The sequence below is a fragment of the Triticum aestivum genome, chromosome 6A (genome assembly GCF_018294505.1).
Source record: "Triticum aestivum cultivar Chinese Spring chromosome 6A, IWGSC CS RefSeq v2.1, whole genome shotgun sequence".
Lineage (NCBI taxonomy): Eukaryota > Viridiplantae > Streptophyta > Magnoliopsida > Poales > Poaceae > Triticum > Triticum aestivum.
The window spans coordinates 194,422,934-194,438,332 of record NC_057809.1 but is presented as its reverse complement, the minus strand read 5'-3'; positions in this window follow the sequence as shown (position 1 = coordinate 194,438,332).

Below are 15,399 nucleotides of genomic sequence, written 5' to 3'. Positions count from 1 at the left end.
ATTCTATGGCCATCTTGGCCATCTTCTCTTGGCTCTCGCAATGTGTGCCTTCTCGGCTTTCAACTCTTCGGCCGCCTTCAAAGCAGCCGCATTACTAATCCTCGCGTGTTCCTTGGCTCGGGCATGTTCTGCCCGCAAGGTTTCCACGGTGGTAGCTCCATCTGCAGTCACAACATATTAAAGATACTGGCATCATGCTGCTCTTACTGTGTGGCGTTCACCAGATAATAACACTTACCCTGTGCCTCGTCAAGCCTCTTGTTAACAAGCTCGATGTCGGCATCTGCCACATCCAGTTGCCGTTTTAATTTGGCAAACTCACTAGTCCGGCTAGCCACCGGAGCTTCCACCACCTACACATAGGGCAGTCTGGTTATTGCCTGGGAATATGATCCTCTGTCCGTCGCCGTTCTCAATGACAACCAGAGTCTCAGGGGCTACTATCTACACAGGGCACACCTGAGATGTGCAGTACTATCACATATTATCTCACGTACCTCAAAGCCTGTCAGTAGACTCATAAAGGCTTCATGTAATCCGCTTTCGGCGGACGAGATTCTCTCCATCACCGTACCCACCAGCATACGGTATTCTTCTGAGATGGCCGCTCGCCCCACCAACTCCCTTAGAACGTCCGATCGCACACCAGACGGTGCCAGACTCTTTTGTCTGCTCTCTTCGGGAGCCGGACGCTGGGGACTTCGGGGGTCTATGGGATTATCTTCTGGCCTCACCGGATCCGGAGAGGACCTCCGTGATGACACTTCGGGGTCGCCCGCTTCTTGAGCGGAGGAGTCCGGGGGAGGCATTTCGCTCACCATCATATCTGCAAGAAGATCCCCCGAAGACGAGCTCAGCTGAGAGGGGCTAAGGCCCGAACTGCAAGATATATGCGGTGTTTATTTTCTCAGCAAAAAGATAGCATACCTTTAATATTAAAGTATTTTGGATCACTTACGACTCGTTGGAGGGCTGATCCCCCCGCGGACTTTGTGCGGCAAAAGCACCCCCTGAGGCAGGACCCTCTGTGGGAGACTTCTTCTCCCGTTTGGAGGCTTCGGCTTCCGGATCCTCGGAAGCAGTCCTTTTCCTCCCCCGGTTGTCCTCCTTCATGGAGACGCTTATTCCCTCGGTTGGAACGGGCAGCGATGGGGGCCCGCGTTCGCCCATATTATCCCCCTCGGTATCTTCCTTCGAGGGCTCCGGGCAAGGTGCGAACTCGAGCATCTTTTCCAATACCGGATTTTCCAAACCCTCAGGGAGGGGGGCCAAACACCGAATCATCTTCGCCTTTATTAACCAGTCCTGGTCAAAAAGCAAACTCTCAGGAATAACTTCGTGATGAATAAAAGACAGTGTGTTCGGCCAGAGGATTTCTTACTTGTTCGGCGGCGCGGTTATTGCTCAGGCCCACGTCCTCGGTAATATCTGGACACTCTACTTGAGGTCTGAAGAATGACTTGTACATCTCCTCGTGCGTCAGGCCGAGGAAACTTTGAATGGCACGCGGTCCCTCTGGGTTGAACTCCCACAAGCGAAGGGGCCGACATTTGCAAGGCTGGACTTGACGAACCAGCATAACTTGTATTACCACATCCAAATTAAAATCTCCTTCGAAGAGATCTCGGATGCGGCTTTGCAATATAGGCATGTCCTTGGCTGAACCCCAGCTCAGACCTCTGCTAATCCATGACATCAGTTGTGGTGGGGGGCCTGAGCGGAAAGCGGGGGCAGCCGCCCACTTGGCACTTCTGGGAGCCGTGACGTAAAACCACTCCCGTTGCCATAATTCGGACACCTCTGGAAAGGAACCTTTCAGCCATGGAGCTCCTGCCATCTTGCCTATTCATCCACCTCCGCACGCTGCATGTTTCCCCTTGATCATCTTCGGCTTTACTTCAAAGGTCTTGAGCCACAAGCCGAAGTGAGGGGTAACGCGAAGGAAGGCCTCACACACGATAATAAATGTCGAGATGTGGAGAAAGGAGTCCGGAGCTAGATCGTGGAAATCTAGCCCGCAATAGAACATCAAACCCCTGACGAAGGGATCCAGAGTGAGGCCTAGACCTCGGAGGAAGTGGGAGATGAACACGACGTTATCGTTGGGTTCGAGAGTAGGGATGATCTGCCCTCGAGCAGGCAGCCGATGCGAAACCTCGGCGGTTAGGTATCTGGCCTCCCTCAACTTCTTAATGTCCTCTTCCGTAACAGAGGAGGGCATCCATCGGCCTTGAAGGCTGGATCCGGACATGATTGAAGATCCGAAGCAACTAACCTGGGCTTTGGGTGTTAGAACTTGAGGCGGGGGAAGGGTTCGATTGAGCACGAGAGGAAAAAAGCAAAAACCTTGTCCCTTTATAAAGAGGGTGAATATCAAGCGTCCTCTCCGTAGCCGTTTAGGACTTGCCTATAATCTAGGAGTCCTAGACACGGTTGGGTTACCCATGACCTCATTAATGAAAATCCCGTAATTGAGGGAACACGATCTCCGCTTCAACAAGACGTGTCAAGAAACCACCTCACGTTATGTGTGGAGCTGGTTGAAGAAAAACGGTTCGAATAATCGCCGGGCCATGACACAACGTCATGCTGCCAAAACGAGTCAACAAATTGGATTTGCAAAAATATTATTCTCTCTACGGCGGTATGTGGAACTTATTTTGCAGGGTCGAACACTATCCTCATATTCAAATTCTTCTGTGATGTATTCGGAGAAGGAACCCGCCTTGCAATGCCGAAGACAATACTGCGCGCCGGACTCATCGCCATTGAAGCCTGGTTTAGGGGCTACTGAGGGAGTCCTGGATTAGGGGTTCTCCGGACAGCTGGACTATCTCCATTGGCCGGACTATTAGACTATGAAGATACAAGATTGAAGACTTCGTCTCGTGTCCGGATGGGACTCTACTTGGCGGGGAAGGCAAGCTAGGCACTACAGATATGGATATCTCCTCCTTTGTAACTGACCTTGTGTAACCGTAACCCTCTCCAGTGTCTATATAAACCGAAGGGTTTTAGTCCATAGGACAACAATCACAACATACAATCATACCATAGGCTAGCTTCTAGGGTTTAGCCTCTCTGATCTCATGGTAGATCTACTCTTGTAATACCCATATCATCAATATCAATCAAGCAGGACGTAGGTTTTACCTCCATCAAGAGGGCCCGAACCTGGGTAAAACATCGTGTCCCCTGCCTCCTGTTACCATCCGGCCTAGACGCACAGTTCGGGACCCCCTACCCGAGATCCGCCGGTTTTGACACCGACAATGACCCTAAAAATAGTGCTTGAGCTGCGGCTTGCCGTAAAAACTCCATACACCAGCTTCTGCCAATGCGGATACCTCTGCTTTGATTCAATAAGCACCTCACTGATGTAATAAACTGGCCGTTGAATAGGATATTCCTTTCCAGCTTCCTTGCACTCTACACCAATAGCCACACTAACAACCCGGGCATTAGCAGCCACATATAAGAGTAAAGGCTCGTTATCAACCGGAGCCGCATGGATACGCGGTTTAGCTAACTGTCTCTTCAAATCCTCAAATGCTTTATCAGCCGCATCACTCCAGACAAAGTCGTCCGTTTTCTTCAGCATCTGATATAAAGGGATAGCCTTCTCCCCAAGACGACTGATAAACCGGCTTAAAGCCGCAATCCGGCCCGCCAAACGCTGAACATCATTGATACATGTTGGTTTAGCCAGGGACGTGATAGCTGAATTTTTTTCCAGATTAGCCTCAATGCCTCTGTTAGACACTAGAAAACCCAAGAGCTTGCATGCCGGAACACCAAAGACACATTTGTCCGGATTAAGCATCATCTTGTAAACCCGAAGGTTGTGAAAAGTCTCCCTCAAGTCATCTATCAATGTTTCCTCCTTCCTAGACTTCACCACAATATCATCCACATATGCATGAACATTGCGCCCAATCTGCTTATGAAGACAATTCTGAACATAGCGCTGATAAGTCGCCTGGGCACTCTTGAGCCTAAAGGGCATAGAAACATAAGAGAAGGCTCCAAAAGGAGTTATAAAAGCTGTCTTCTCCTGGTCCTTTACTGCCATTTTGATCTGGTGATAACCAAAGTAAGCATCCAGAAAACACAAACGGTCACAGCCCGCCATAGCATCAATAATCTAATCAATACGAGGGAGGGCGAAGGGATCAGCTGGACAAGCCTTGTTCAAGTCTGTGTAGTCCACACACATACACCAAGTGCCGTTTTACTTAAGGAGCAACACTGGGTTAGCCAGCCACTCCAGGTGAAAGACCTCCACTATAAACCCTGCGGTCAACAACCTAGCTACCTCTTCACCAATAGCTTTACGCCTTTCTTCGTTGAAGTGGCGGAGAAACTATCTGGCCAGTTTAAACATAGGATCTATATTAAGTGTGTGCTCAGCGAGTTCCCTCGGTACACCTGGCTTGTCAGAAGGATTCCATGCAAAGATGTCCCGGTTCTCACGGATGAACTCGATGAGCATGCTTTCCTATTTGGGATCCAGATTAGCGCTGATGCTGAACTGCTTGGATGAATCGTCAGGAACAAAATAAACCATCTTAGTGTCTGTGGCCGATTTAAACTTCAATGCCGGATCATGCTCTATAGTTGTTTTTTTTAAAGAAGTCATGTTGGCCGGGTCAACCTTGTCTTTATAAAACTTCAGCTCCTCTATGGCACAAACCGACTCAGCATAAGCCGCATCACCCCCTTCACATTCCAAAGCAATCTTCCTGCTCCCATGTACTGTGATGGTCCCTTTATGACCCGGCATTTTAACCTGTAGATAAACATAACATGGCCTCGCCATGAACTTGGCATAAGCCAGTCGTCCAAACAGGGCGTGATACGGCCTCTTGATTTTCACCACCTCAAAAGTCAACGTTTCTGACCTTGAGTCATGATCATCTCCAAAAGCCACCTCTAGGGCTATCTCGCCCACTGGATACATAGACTTACCAGGCACCACACCGTGAAAAACGGTGTTCGACGGTTTAAGATTCTTATCTATCAATCCCATATGGTGGAAGGTATCATAGGAAAGGATGTTGATACTACTTCCACCATCCATGAGCACCTTGGTGAACTTATACCCCCCAACTTGAGGTGCCACCACTAAGGCCAGATGACCCGGATTATCAACCCGGGGTGGGTGATCCTCTCGACTCCATAAAATTGGTTGCTCAGACTAGCGCAAATACTGAGGCACTGCCGGTTCAACAGAGTTCACGGCCCTCTTGTGAAGCTTCTGATCACGCTTGCACAAGCTAGTGGTGAAGACATGATACTGCCCACTATTCAACTACTTTGGATTGCTTTGATAACCCGACTACTGCTGCTGCTGATTCCCTTGATGGTTATAACCTCCCTGATTGCCCTGGTTCCCTTGATTGCTATGTCCGGGTTGATTGCCTTGAAATCCTGAACCGGAGATGCTGCCTCCATAACCTGGCCCATGAAAACCACCTCCTGAACTGCCGGGCGGGCCATTGTCATATTGAAACATATTGGAGTTCTTGAACTCTCGCATGATGTAACAATCCTTCCAAAGATGTGAAGCTGGCCGCTCCTTCGATACATGCTTTGGACAAGGTTGATTTGACAAGCGCTCCAGATTGGGGCCTGACCCTCCGCCCCTCTGGGGCTGTTTGCCCTTACGACGCTGACCATTATCCTGAGCATTGGTGTTAGCCACAAATTCCAAACTATTGTCTGCTTTGCACTTACCATTGTTCCCATGATCTGCCGGGTTATGCTGCTGTCCCTTGGTGTTACCGTTCTTCTTCCCTTTCCCTGATTTTTCCTCCTCTGAGTCGGGGTCTTTGGTACTAACTGAATCGGCATATTTAACCAAAGCGGCCATAAGCGTTGACATGTCATTGCAGTGACATTGGAGCCTTCCTAACTTCAGTTTTAACGGCAGAAACCGGCAATTGCCCTCCAACGTTAACACTGCTGTATCCGCGTTGATGCGATCCGACGAATGCAGAATAGCTGAGACCCGCTTCACCCAATGGGTTGTAGACTCCCCATCCTCTTGAACACAAGCGGCCAGGTCCACAATCGACATAGGCTGCTTAGAAGTATCTTTAAAATTCTAGATAAACTGGTGTTTTAACTCGGCCCATGATCCGACAGAGTTAGCTAGTAAGATCTTTAACCAAGTACGAGTTGTCCCCTCCAACATCATGGTGAAGTATTTATCACACACCGCTTCATCCACATCCATCATCTCCATTGCCACATCATAACTTTCAACCCATGACTCTAGTTGCAAATCGGCGGTGTAATTGGGCACCTTAGGAGGGCCTTTAAAATCCTTGGGCAGTCGTACATTACGCAAAGCGGGGGTAAGACACGGCACCCCTAAAGAACTGAAGACCACACCTGGCTCCATTGAAGCGGTAGTGCGAACCGGAGTAGGTTGACGAGCTGCATGCAGATCTACTAACTCGGCTTCTCGACGTGCACGACCATGTTCCACCACATCCTGCGCAATAGCACCACCACTTGTCGGGTTATGCCCTCGCGGCAAGTTACGGTGACGTGCACTACTTGACATGGCCGGCTCATCCTCAACATGCCTGCTGTAGCTCCGACTTGGGCCGAGGGGGGGGGGTTGAATGAATCCTCTCACGACTATGCGAATAAGCCTGCTGCTGGTTTAAAGCTGTTTGAAGGAGCTCTCTGGCCCGTCGTGTCTCAATCGCCATTGGTGACTCGCCATCCATCCGGAGGGCTGCCAATTGTGAAGCGGCGGCCACAATGTTATCCAATGGGTAGGAGTAATGCCCCGGAGGCGTCGGAATGTACTGTGGCACAATGTTGTTCTGACAAGGGGGGTCCATTGTGCGTGGCTGAACCGGCGCTCCTGTTCCCGGTGCCTCAGTTCGGTTTCTGACCGGCTGGTTACTGGTTCCTGCTCCTGGCGTGTTGAAGAGATTTCTTGGCTCATAACCCAGTGGGAGGTGCGACCGATATATCCTTCTCATGACATCATCTGAGGCACTCTGATCTATCCTAAGCCGGTAGGCCTGAGCTTCCAACTCGGCCCGTTCTGTAGCCATCCTGGCATTCTCTTCTGTCAGGTCCGCTCTAGCCTGAGTTATCTGATCCTTCACCTTTGGAATCTCCGCATTGTGCCGATCTCGGGCTTCGGCCTCCACTTCCGTTGCCATCAATGTTGCCAAAACGTCGAACTAATCAGACAAAACTTGAGCCGGAGGTGGTGTAGAGCCCCCTGCCCCCGCTATTGTTGCTGTTGCTGAACCAGAGAGCATTGCCGTGGCGGTAGAAGAGTGCTGCACTGGTTGTGTACTGGCCATGAAGACAGTGACCCGGTTTGGCAGGTTGACGGGGTCTGGAATACTGTTGCCATCGGAACCTCTGCTAATCCAGCTGTCTTGCAGCTGATACAGCGACTCGGTCTCTCCGGTTGAAGACTCGTCATCAGAACAGACAACGGTTTCTCCATCAGATGCCAGTCTAGCTTCATATTCCACTCCATGGATGACACCTAGGAAGACATGCCTTGTTGCGGGCTGAACCTGGGCAGGGCTTGCACGCTGAGCCGTCTCGATGATGTCGGTGCAGGTGTCTGGCTCAGTTCCCGGCTCACCGATCTTGCCGATGAAGACATGAATCCCGCCAAAGGGAACCTGGTACCCGTATTCAATTGAACCGGCCTCGGGACTCCATCCTGCGTCGTCGATGTAGAGCTTGCCGTGACGACTCTTCTTCATCCGGACAACAGCGTATCCCTTGAGTCCTTCGAAGCTGCCCTTCAAGAACTCGAAACTATCGTGCGACAGCCCCACGGTGGGCGCCAACTATCGGGGGTTTGTCACGGCAGATGTCCTCATGAAAGGACTTAGTCGTGGGGCCATCGCTACGGGTTAGCTTAAAGGGGTTAAAACGGACAAGGGACATGAGGATTTTATACTAGTTTGGCCCCTTCGATGAAGGTAAAAGCCTAAGTCTAGTTGTGTTTGGTATTGCTGGCGATTCGATGACCTGGGAGCGAATCCGCTTTGCCTGGCTCTCGATTTGTTGTGTGTTGTCCCGAATCCGCTGCCGGGTTGTCCCTTTATATACATAGGTTGACGCCCGCCGGTTTACAGAGTCCCGAGGCCAGATCATAAACGTGTCCGGCTCGGTCTCTATCCTTCCTATCTTACAATGCAAGTTACATATAAGGTCGGTTTACATCTATATGCCTTAATTCGCCTTGGGCCTTCATAAAGTGCCATCATTCATACGTCTTCATGGGCTTCTAATCTTCATAAAGTTAATCCGGCTACTCCTGGCCGGTTTATGTCCAGTAGCAATATCCCCAACAGTACTCATATTCATCAAGATCAATCAAAGTAGGAAGTAGGGTATTACCTCCATAGAGAGGGCCCGAACCTGGGTAAACATTGTGTCCCCCGTCTCCTGTTACCATTGATCCTAGGCGCACAGTTCGGGACCCCCTACCCAAGATCCGCCGGTTTTGACACCGACATTGGTGCTTTCATTGAGAGTTCCACTATGAGGTCGTCAAAATGTTTGATGGCTCCTTCAATCATCTACAACGACGTTTTCCAAGGGGAAGTCTTCCTCCCCAGACAGATCTTTGTGTTCGACGGCTTCGCACTGCGGGCCAACTCACTTGGCCATCTGGAGCAAATCGAAAGCTACACCCCTTGCCACCAGGTCAGATTTGGAAGCTTGAACTATGTCGCTGATATCCATGGAGACTTGATCTTCGACGGATTCAAGACCACGGCGGCCGCTCCATGCCACCATGATGAACATGAAACAAATCTGGCATCGGTCCATACGGAGGAGATTGCACCTGCACCTGCCCGAGCCCTAGAGCCGGAGCAGCTCGTGCCATCCGAGGACAGGAAGCTCAACCCCGTCGCGGAAGCCGCAGACTGAGCGGTGTTGTTGCCGCACACAGACTTAACTTCAAGTGACATCTATGTCATCAGAACCACGGACTTGTCTCCGACTACAAGTTCAGAACCTTGTGCGTCCGCGTACGTCGAGCTTGATCGGTCATCGATCGTCGAATTCAGCTTCGCGGACATCTTCTGACACTCGCCTTTGGGTGACGTGCTAAACACGTTGAGAGCACTATGTTTAGAGGGGGTCTCATAGCTGAATTGTGTCCGGTTCGGACCGGAGGCTGACGACGGAGAATTTTACTTCCCACCCACCGCCCACTTCATAGCCACTCTCGAAGACTTAACTGACATGCTCAATTACGGCTTCGACGACATTGACGGTATGGACGACGATGCCGGAGAAGAAGAGGCCCAGAACCCGCCTTTACCGGACGCTGGACGGCCACTTCCTTGTATGATGTATACATGGTGGATGCACCAAAAGAGAATAGCGCCGATGACAAGGAAGACCCAGTTGAGGATAAACCTTCTGAGATTCAATCAAAGCATCAGCGTCAGTGGCGCCGCTCTAAGTCACGCTGTAGCAAAGACAACAACACCGACACGGGAGAAGATAACACTCCGGAAGGTGCCGAAGACAACGAAGACCTCGTTGACGCAACTGCCGAATAGGATGAACGGGAAGATGGGCAAGTTAGCCCTGGTAAACAGGCCACGCACGAACACACGGAGGACAGTCATTATCTTCCGCTCTCCGAGGATGAGGCGAGCCTTGACACTAAGGATTTTATCGTGCCTGAGGAACCTGTCAAGCAAGAGCGCTTCAAGCGCCAGCTAATAGCCACATCAAGGAGCCTGAAAAAGAAGCAGTAGCAGCTTCAAGCTGACCAAGATCTGCTCCACGATAAATGGACCGATGTCCTAGCAGCCGAAGAATACGGCCTTAAGCACCCAGCCAAAAGCTACCGAAGCGCAAATTGCTACCTCGGTTCGACGACGAGGTGCCGGAGCACATACCACCATCGCGCAATGCGCTGACCGACCACCACGTGGTCGGGATAAAACGGTAACTCATGTCGAACACCAGCCCGCCTCGCCTCATCGTAAGGGCAGAGGTAAAATAGCTCGCGGTCATATATATGACCTTCGGCAGGAACTAAACAATAAAGCAGGACATACCAGATCGATCTACGACCATCTATTCGGATGTGACAAACCTAGTCATGCGTGGGCTGAAAGCCGCAGACGGACTCCATCAGAGCTACGTCGTGATGCGGCCCAATATAGAGGCGCCCCTCACCCTCTTTGCTTCACTGACGAAGTCATGGAACATGAATTCCCAGAAGGGTTCAAAACTGTGAGTATAGAATCATACAATGGAACCACAGACCCCGCGGTATGGATCGAAGACTTCATTCTTCATATTCATATGGCCCGCGGTGTTGACCTTCATGCCATTAAATACCTCCCCCTAAAACTCAAGGGACCAGCCCGACACTGGCGGAACAGCCTGCCCGAAAATTCCATCAGCAGCTGGGAGGACTTGGAAGAAGCCTTCCTTGACAACTTCCAAGGTACATATGTTCGACCTCCGGACGCTGACAACTTAAGACATATAGTTCAACAGCCCGGAGAGTCTGCCAGGAAATTCTGGACTAGGTTCTTAACTAAAAAGAACCAGAGCGTCGACTGTCCGGATGCAGAAGCCCTAGAGGCCTTTAAACACAGCATCCGCGACAAATGGCCCGCCCGCCACCTCGGCCAAGAAAAGCCAAAGTCCATGGCGTCCCTCACGGCACTCATGACCCGCTTTTGTGCGGGCGAGGATAGTTGGCTGTCCCGTAGCAAAAACAATGCAAGCGACATCGGCACCCCTGAAGCCAAAAATAGCAACGACAAGTCCTAACGCAACAGATACAAGCGTTGAAACAACAATGACAACCCTGATGATACGGCGGCCAATGCCGGGTTCAGTGGCTCTAAGTCCGGTCAGCGGAAGAAGCCGTTCAAAAAGAACAATTCGGGCTCATCTAGCTTGGACCGCATACTTGATCATCCATGCCAGATTCATGGCACCCCAGACAAACCACCCAATCATACCAACAGAGATTGTTGGGTCTTTAAACAGGCTGGCAAGTTAAATGCCGAAAGCAAGGAGAAGGGATCTCAAAGCGAAGACGATGACGAGGAGCCCCGACCACCAAACATAGGGGGACAAAAGAAGTTTCCCCCTCAAGTCAGAATAGTGAACATGATATATGCTACCCACATCTCCAAGAGGGAGCGCAAGCGCGCGCTCAGGGACGTCTACGCGATAGAGCCAGCCGCCTCAAAATTTAATCCATGGTCATCATGCCCGATCACTTTCGATCACCGGGATCATCTAACCAGTATCCGTCACGGCAGTTCAGCCGCACTAGTCTTGGACCCAATAATTGATGGGTTCCACCGGACGTGAGTCCTGATGGACGGCGACAGCAGCCTCAACTTTCTCTATCAGGATACAGTGCGCAAAATGGGCATCAATCCATCACGGATCAAGCCCACAAATACTACCTTTAAAGGAGTAATACCGGGTGTAGAGGCCCGCTGTACGTGCTCAATCACACTAGAGGTTGTCTTCCGATCTCCGGACAATTTCTGAAGCGAGGGGTTAATCTTCAACATCGTCCCCTTTCGCAGTGGCTATCATGCACTACTTGGACGAACCGCATTTGCCCGATTCAACGCGGTGCCACACTACGCTTATCTCAAGCTCAAGATGCTCGGACCACGAGGCGTCATAACAGTTAATCGAAACACGGAATGATCCCTTCGCACCAAGGAGCACACCGCGGCCTTAGCGGCAGAGGTACAGAGCGACCTTTTCAAGCAGAACCTTAATTCAGCGGCCGATCCCCCGGACACTGTCAAGAGAGTCCGGACCATTCTGCAGCAGGACAGCTCAGCTCGTCAAGAGCTCGACTAGCAATTTGGCCTCCGTCCCAGTCCCGACTAAGTGGCGGCAACTGTACCACGTGTACATAACTACGCACTAAAAATACCATGGGCACGGATGGAGGCATAACCAGCTTGTGATCCGCAATATGGCTCGAGCGCCCTGGACACACATACTTTCAGTGTTTCATGTTTCCTTTTTCTTCAGGTTTCTTTTTCACAGGCCTTTCCTAACGGCTTGACCATCGATTCTTTTTGAAGGATAGGAACAGCAAGACGATAAGAAGCATGGACGTGCATGGGAATTTTTTAGGTGGTTTCTTTAACGATCCGTTTACCTGTTTTCAGGACCCACACGCAGATCTCCCTTGGTTAAGGCATAGTAAATAGCCTTTTGCTTATTGCACTACTTGTATAAACGCGCTTCAACGCACCAATGAAATTATAATGGAAACAGTTTATGGCCCAAATTTTACGGCTCTAGCTTATTAGCTTTTCTTCTTTTTCTTTTTTGATAACTTTATCAAATAGCACCCGTACACTCTGGTATGTTTCAAAATTGCCAGGGGCTTCATAGCACCCTGCAACATGGCAACACAAGTCCGAGCACTTCTACAGTATAGTTCGGCACCTCGAATTTAGCACTACCTTACATTCCACTGTATCGGCTAGGGTAGTAAAGGGAGAACTACTGTGATTGTGCCCTGGTTACCCGAATTAGCACCTTAGTAGAGAAAGCCGAAAACTGTCTGTCATGATGCGGCGAGAGCCGGTCAGCACTTCGGAGGTCTCAAATCCTTAGAGATTTTTCCGCATTAGATGAGCGATTGGTACTTACCTGATCAAGTGTTTACAGCATCCTAGTTCGGATACTAGGGGTTGCACCTATATTTCTATTGTCAAACTCCTATGGCTAAGTGAGGGTGCTACAGCCACATAGTATGATTGCCTGGTTCGTCGCACTAAACACCTCCTTCAAGAACCAAATAATTGGATCAAGAGTGTTTAGATTACATCCCGAACACCCCTGTATTTCCTACGTGGGGGCAGAAGTCGACGACTGGCCAACTCTCAGATTTCACACAACACGGCTGCACAGGAGGAGAAATCCTTTAAATAACAAAACATTATATTACATAATGATCTTGTTTCATCATACAAAGCAAAGAAAACATGAATGTATTCATTTGAAAATAGTGTCTTGCGCACATTGCGTTGCCACAATGTGAGACCCCTCCAGCACATCTGGAAAATACCGCTCGGGCGTGCGGTGCTCCTTGCCCTCTGGCGGCCCCTCGGTCATCAGCTTGACAGTGTCCATCTTCGCCCACCACACCTTGATGCGGGCGAAGGCCAGGCGCGCACCTTCAATGCAGGCCGATCGCTTGACGACGTCCAGCCAAGGACAGACATTCACTAGCCGCTTCACGAGCCCAAAGTAGCTGTCGGGCATAGCTTCGGCAGTCCACAGCTGGATTATTAAATCCTTCATGGCCAGTTCGGCCACCCTATGCAGCTTGACCAGCTATTTGAGCTGATCGGTGAAGGTCACTGGATGCTCTGGCGCAAGGTATTGTGACCAGAACAGCTTCTCAGTTGAGCCCCCTTCTTCGGCTCTGAAGAACTCCACAACGTCGGACACACTATGCGGCAGATCTGCAAACTCTCGTGGAGAACTCCGAATCTGGGTTAGTAAGAAATACTTCTTCACATACTTGCTTTGCATACTAAACGCCTTACCCGCCACAATCTTCTTGGCCTCCTGGATCTCCTGGAGGGAACCCTGGGCTTCAACCCGGGCCACTTCCGCTCTTTGATGAGCCTTAGCGAGTTCGGTCTCTCTAGCTGAAACATCGCCCTCCAAGGTCTCATACTTCTTCACAGCGTCATGGAGCTCTTGCTGAACCTCGTTCAACCTGGGCTTAAGCTTCGTACGAGCGGCCTGCTCCTTGACTGCTTTCCCCTCGGCTTCGGCCAGGGCCTTTTTAAGGGCCTCGACCTCGGTCATCGCTCCCACACATATCATGACACTACGGTCAATATACATCATTTATTCTTTCCGAATATATACCAAGTTAGTACATACCTTGCTGGTGTTCCAGCTGCTTCCTCGCTTGGCCGAGCTCCTCCTCGGCCCGCTCCAGTCTCTGCTTTAGTCCGAAGACCTCGACAGTGTGTGCGGTCGCGGCCAGCAACGGCGCTTGCTTATTCACATCAGACACATTTTAGTTAGTTTCCTGCGAAATTAAATTGATCCTCTATCCGGCTTTTCTTTCCAAACACCAGACAATGTCTTAGGGGCTACTGTCTATGTTGGGATTTCTCCTGTTACACCGCTTACCTCAAAACCTGTCAGTAGGCCGCTGCAGGCTTCGGTCAGTCTGCTCTTGACGGACTGAACCTTCTCAATCACCATACCATAAGGATACGGTGTTCTTCCACAATGGAAGCGCCTCGTAGCGCTTCCAGTTGATTATCCGGTGCCTCTGGTTGGACAGATGTCACCGGTGGAACAGGCACACCCCCTTCTTTTGAAGGAGGTTGCTCACCGGATTCCGGAGCCGTATGGGTCCCCAGACTTGTATTCGGCTGGGGGCCGAATTGACCAAGGCCCCCGTCCCTAGTCACCAAGGGGATCTTCTCCCCCATGTGTATGGAATCTGAGGTCTTGCCTCCTGGCGCCACCCTGGCAGCCTCCTGAACCTCTCCCTGGCCTGGGAAGGTCCTTTAGGACAGCACCTCATCATCGCCCTTGGCTGCGGGAGAGTGAGCGGCCACCGGTGACTCACTAGCCATCGCTTTTGAATCCAACGAACCTCTTGATGAGGATCGCTGGGAGCTGTCGTGGGTCTAATTGCAATGACATAAACTAACATATTATATTAGGAAGCAAGAGGACAAAGGAATGGACATACATGGGCTTAGGTACTTACGACGCGGCCGGAGGCTTGTTCCGGGGGCTTCGCTCCGGGTTGCTGTCAACATCCCATGCGGAGTTATCCACGAGAGGGCCTTTCCCCCTCTTGGGTGCCCTTGCCTCCAGATTTGTGGAGGCCACCCTCTTCCTCCTTCCCCCATCGAGGGGAGAGTCGCGCGTCTCCTCCTCCTCATTGTCGTTGTCTTTGGCGGCGGAGGAGCGGTTCTTGTCTTCGAACGTCACGTCCGAAGCACCCTTGCGGCGGAGACCACTCCGGACCCCCTGGGCCTTCTTCTTTGGCGCCTTATAGGGTGCCATTATCAGCATCTTCGCCAGACGCGGGATGACTGGTTCCTCGGGTAGCGGAGCCAGACACCGAATCCGCTTCGCCCTTTCCGTCCATTCCTGAAGAAGCAATGATAAAAAAAGTTCAGATATCCTCCTTGAAACAAGCAAGTAGAGGATGCCTGCGGGCCAACTCACTTCATTGGCGGGGTGGTTAATGTCATGCCCGCGGTCTGAGTCTATGGCTGGCGGCGTCTCATTGCCTTTGAAGAGCAAGTTCCAGGCGTCTTCCTGAGTGGTTCCAAAGAGCCTTTCCAGAGTTTGGTGCTTCTTCAGATTGAATTCCCATAAAGGCCGGCT